This window comes from Leiobunum rupestre, chromosome 7, assembly GCF_980474605.1.
Source record: "Leiobunum rupestre chromosome 7, qqLeiRupe1.1.hap1, whole genome shotgun sequence".
In the NCBI taxonomy this organism is placed as follows: domain Eukaryota; kingdom Metazoa; phylum Arthropoda; class Arachnida; order Opiliones; family Sclerosomatidae; genus Leiobunum; species Leiobunum rupestre.
In genome coordinates, this window is record NC_143390.1 from 22,798,544 (window position 1) to 22,804,543 (window position 6,000).

Sequence of the window (6,000 nt, forward strand, 5' to 3'; positions counted from 1 at the left end):
GTTAAGCTTCTTACTGGGGATTTCTGGTTTAACATATTTCCTACTTAATTTGGTTAAAGGTATTTTATAGGGAATTTCGTTTGCTGGATAAGAAACATTTAGCACTTTGTTCTCGTCGGTTACGTTAACGAGATTGCTCGAACATAGAATGGAATTTACACTGCTTGAAATTTCCACCTTACGCGGTACTATTGCATTTTCTATTTGAGAACGTAATCCAACCTCAGATGTATCTCCCCAAAGAAGCCTCGTCTTTCATATAACGATTATAGTATCTTCGTCTGGCTTGTTTTATCGCGTTTTTAGAAATCAGTGGCGTAGCGAGGGGGGGGGGCGGACCGCCCCGGGCGCCCCCATTAGGAGGGCGTTAAAATTGCCCCTTTTTACAAGGATGATTTTGGCGCGTTCATCCCTTCTACTTCGCCTCTCTTCCTATCCTCCTTGGAATTATGATTCCGCCACGGGCGACAATGGCCCACGCTACGCCACTGTTAGAAACATTCAACTCCTTAGCAATATTGTTACCAAAAATTAGACTTCTCAATTGTTTATAGTCGGATATATTTGTGCCATATCTTTAGTGGCGTTTAAATTTTATGGGCGACGCTAAATATATTGGGACGCTGGGGAACCAAGTTTCCATTTGGTCACTTTAAAGGGGAAACTTGAAGCTTTAGTAGTTTGGCCTTATTGGCGATGAATCAATTTTATGGCGAATTTATATTCAAGGAACATTTTCCTGAAAATATAGGTTTGAATGTTTTTTATATAAATATTCGATCTTACTTTCTCTCGGGCTATTCTATTAATTTTTGGCATTTCTTGCAAACGTAATACGTTTTGAAAATTTTATATTCTTTTAAACCTTCGGACTTAACGTGAAACCATCTACGACAAGAAACGCAGAACACTTGGCGATCGGGAAAACTACCGGTACATGTCGCGTCTAATTCGCGAGTGTCCCATGCCTGTGTATTTGTAGCGTTGAGCTACCCGCTTATTTCAAAATCGGTATCGCTTTGTACTACGGAGCACATCAAGTTCGAGCCTTTTCTAATCGACTCGAGAGTCGACATCGGGCAGACATTTACTCTTTGATAACGATCGCGTCTTATTGGCGTAGTCTTTTTTGTTACTGTATTCCTTTGCCAACAAATACAACCATTTGCGACCTTGCGAGCTACTTATCTTTAGGTTTCGGGTTTTTTGGCCCGTTAGGATGCAATAAAGGTAGAGTTGTCCGTATAAAGCGCAGTCGTATCCATTAGGCTGCTTCTCGCAATCTGTATCTTAATGCACTTCCATTCTTCCGGCTCAAATGGTAGATTCGCAGTCTGATAGCGCATGTGTACTATCGTACGAAGGGTTCGGAAGTGCAAATCCGTAGGAGAATAGTCGCCCAATGGGTCTAAAATGTAAATCTTCTTGCTTTTGAAATGGACGAGTCCCAGTAACATACGCATCTGTTTCTCGAATGGTTTGTCTGGAATTACGGTGGCAATTATATCTTTATTAAAGCCTTGGTTAATACGAAGGTAACCGGCTACACGCTGGAGGAAATTGGAAGAACTCTGATCTACGAAAAGCTCCTTGTAAACGTTTTCGTACAAGGTTGTAAATAATGGCAAGACGTTATCCGTCTTTTTGAGCTTTCGAATTAGGACTGGCATTGATAAGTTTATCAGAATCGATGATATCCACGCTCCGTCTTTCAAGCATTTAAACGTTTCGCTTTCGTAATCGGTTTTGGAAACTGTTTCAAAGGGAACGTTTTCCAGACGACCATCGAAGTTCTTTATTACTTCTATCGTCATTTCTTTTCCTACTGAAGCTTCGATTCTCTCGAGTGGCGCGCTTTCAATATTCTTTATAGAATGGCCTTGAGCTATTTCCGTGTTGGAGCATTTCTCGATTAGATCAACTTTCTCTTTTCCGCTATCAATCAAATCTTTGACATTCACATCGAAGAACCTAAGCTCCTCCATTTCATTGGTTGTAAGATCTAATAACGCGAAATCTTGGGTCCGTGAAAGTTGAGGATTTTTTCTCCGCTCATTTTCGATGTGGAGATTAATTCGGTCTTTCAACACTATTTGATGTTTACGAAGGCTGAAAATACCCGCTAACCCATGCTTATTTTTGTTTTTTAACGATCTCTCATCATCAGTTTGGACTGGGCTTAATTGCAGTAATTCTTTGCCCGTTGGATTAGATACCACGGGCCATCGACTTCCGGTGTTATACCAATGGTTATATTGTTCTCGGGCCCACAATAAATCTCTGTGATTACGATTTTCCAAGATATCCAATAAATCTTGAGGCAAATAATGCTTTCCCTCATACGCGAAAGCGTCTCGAATATCTGATTCCAAATGTATCACTGTTTCAGCGTCTGAAAAGTCAAATTTGGCGCTTCGTATCTCCGTTACGCGTTCTTAATTGAATCCGACAGCGCTAATCATATTTAAGACAACCTTTTTACGATCCTCGTTCTCAATAGCCAAAAGGATAGGTTTATTTTTAAAACTGGGTTCGACCTTTTTCTCGCTACGTCCAGATACAAGCGGAATATTTTCAGTCGTCAATAGCATCATGTGATGGAGCCAATTTCTTCCCTTTTCGCTATCAACGTAGCTATATTTCGGGCGTAAAGTGTTTGGGTACACGACGTCATTTAATACGCAATAGAGATTGGCCACAACGTATAGTCCGCAATCGTAACCGTTCGGTTGGATAGGGACTTGAGTAGGATACCGGTATTTCCAATTACCCGTGTGTTCGGGAAAAGCGCATTTGGCTATTTTCTCAAGGGTATGGCGACAATGAATCAATATTTCCCGTTTTCCTTCGTTCTCCGGTAACTGAAGATTATCAGTCGGGAGCGAGTCCAAAATGGCAATTGCTTTCTCGTATTTAACAATAATACCAAGCAACCAATGAGATCCTCCAAAGATATTTGTCGTGATTAGGACAAAGATATATTCTTGGTCACCCTTTTCGTCTTCAAGGAATCGTTCTACATTCCCGAAGTTACTTTCTAAACTCGCGGCCAACGAGTATAAACACGAATCTATAAACAAAGCGCTATCGCAAAATTTGCTGTTGCGAATTAAGTATTTCATATACTGATTCAGGATAGCATCTTCAATGTATTCACCGGGTTTGAGAGTAGAAAATTCTTCACTTTCAAGACTTTGGCGACATTCCGGAGAACAAACCCAATGATCGTTAAGGCTCAACTCTCCCACATCGTGAGCAGAGTTAGTCTTACTCGAGCGCTTCGCTGGTCTTACGTCTTCACGGACGCATTTTCCCTCATCTGGTATCTTTCTTTTTTGACTTGTCCGTCTTTCGGTTCCATCAGTTTTTAGGCCGTCAGCTATTTTTGCCTTTTCAATTGGCGTAGACGACTTTCTTTTAATTGGCGCGTTAAAAGTTACAGTTCTCTTCGGAGTATCGGGAATGGACAATGGCGCCAATAAACCATCACTCAGGTCGTTAGATTCTAAGTCCTTCAAAGGCGTCGACTGATGACTTCGTGTGCCAACGATGGAGTCTTGTGACGCTACGTAAGAATCGATGTCCTCGAACCTTCGTTTTCCGTCCGGTTTGGTAGTCTTAAAGTTTTTTTTTCCGGAACCTTTCTTTCTCGTTATTGCCGTGAGAGACGGAACGTCCGGAATCTTTTCCGAAAATGCGCTTTTATTTCGAATCATTTCTACAGCCAACACGTGAAAGCAACGGCTGTTGCCGAAATTGCAACTACAAGACTTTTTCTTGTTACTGGGGTTAACAACGTGGTATTCGTTCTTACTGGGATCTCTGACCACATAAACCATCGGATTGGTAACGAGTGTGACTAAATTTTGTCTCAGACAAACTGAAGCCAACAATTTCTGGGACCATCTACCCGTGTTTCTCTCCGTTATGGGATCCGAAGAATCCGGTACGACGCCCTTTCTGTTCTCCAGGGAGATATTGAGTTTCAAGCTTAACTTTTCGTTACCTTCAAACTCCGGCTTCAAGTGGTATTTTCCTTGGCCATCGACGGCGCGATCGTAGTCGTTTAAATCGATGCTCTTTAAATCTTCTAAAACCATAATGGCGTCGTCGATCTGTTTCTGTTCCCCTTCGAAGGCGCGTTTTATTTTGCTGTTATAGCTCTCGCTGGGGTTATTCGTCGGTGGCGTTTTACGAAAGATCGCGAACCTTTGGTGGCGTTCGGCAATCGCCCTCGTTTTCAAATCAACCTTCAAGTGATTGTCAAAATATTTCACGAATTCCGCTGGTCAAGTCGGATAATATTCTCCGTATTTTTCATCAAAGTCCTTTTGCGTTTCGCATTCTAGTAACGCGCAAAAATGATCTAATAGAATCTTCTTATTATTTCTCGTGGTTTTTGCTTGATCTAGCCACCGCTCGACGTTTTTCTTCAAGTGATTGTGGCAAACAATTAAATTAGTTTTACCCATTTGAGAAGCGCCCATTATGGCGTGGGTGATAGCCGTTTCTCTATCCGAAACAATGGGGCAGTTCGATCCAAATTCATCCAATTTCAGTTCTTTCGCCACGTAATCGCGCCAAAAGCGCTCGTGGACTTCCAGAGACTTGACTTGGTGTATCAGAAAAAAAATCGGGACAATGGGATGTTCGACGAGCATCGTGTTTATCATAACAACGATGGTTACGAAAAAGTTACCCAATTTAAAGGTAGTATCGCAATAAATAGCCTGTTCCGTTTCTTCATCGTCATTTGAAATCTCTAGTAGACGATTGGCTAACGTCACGGCTTCGGGGTGGCCAAATACGATAGTTAAATCGTTCGTAAAATCTATCTGACGAACGAAATCGCTAAATACCGTCCTTTTTAACATTATCACCGCCACCAGAGGGTCGTTACAGATCTTTTTCTTCCGATCGATTAGGTACTTAGCGTTTCGAACTTGTTTGCGATTTCGAACATTAACCATCGGTCGCAACGCGGCAATATCGTCGTGGACTGCTTCGTTTTTAATGTTCGTTAAGTCCCTTTCCGCCGCAATTTGAACGTTCTTGTAAGTTCTAGCGGACGATTTTGAGACGTTATCTTTCACATTTTGCAATGTCGAGGGAATAGTGCGGACGTAGTCGTGTCGTATCTTATCTTGGCGACAATTGCCATGCGCCCTGGGAACCCAAGCAGTTTCGTCGCCAATGTAGTGAATAACTGCGGTAAATACGCCTGGAGGATTTTGCAAAGTGAATATCTGTCTCTTGAATCTCGAAGAATAGTCTTCATCCTTCGGACCAATTTTTATTAATTGATAAAGCTTAATCAAAGGCTCATATTTTAATTAAGAGGTTCCAGATCTTTTCCACTTCATCTTATCACAAAGTATGTCTTCTCGTTTCGATGGATCCGTCGTTGAGACCACGTAAACGTCTCCGCCCTTAATATTAGAACAATGAAGGGAATAAATACATCCCTCAAAGGTATTCTCTTTCACCGCGGTTAAAATCTCGTGGGCTTTTTTGTTGGTTAGTTTGGACACGTTGGTCATATAAGGCACCACATTTTCGTCGCTTTTACTATTGGTACCGGCGTCGGCATGGCTATTATCGTCTTCAACAACGAAATTATTATTGTTATTCGAAATAACATCATCATCGGTACTAATTAAACCGTCTTCGTCTTCGGATTCATTTTCAATTATCGAAATATCCTTCTCTTCATTTCCTGAATTAGAAAATTGGCTTTCTGTATCAAAAGCATCATTATCAGAATAGTCGAAATTCGAATTATTCCGCGATGAATCACGTTCATCTTTGTCAGAACTCGTATCAGAATTACGAGTTTCAGACATATTTTCTTTATTTATTAAAAGGTTTGTTAAGATATCTGTTACAAATTATGTAACGCTCCGATTCAATGTTTTTATTCAGTTCAAATTATGCGTAAACCACGCAATTAGGACTGGTTAACTGGGATTAGTCACAAAACCTGTAACGCCCAGAATTATA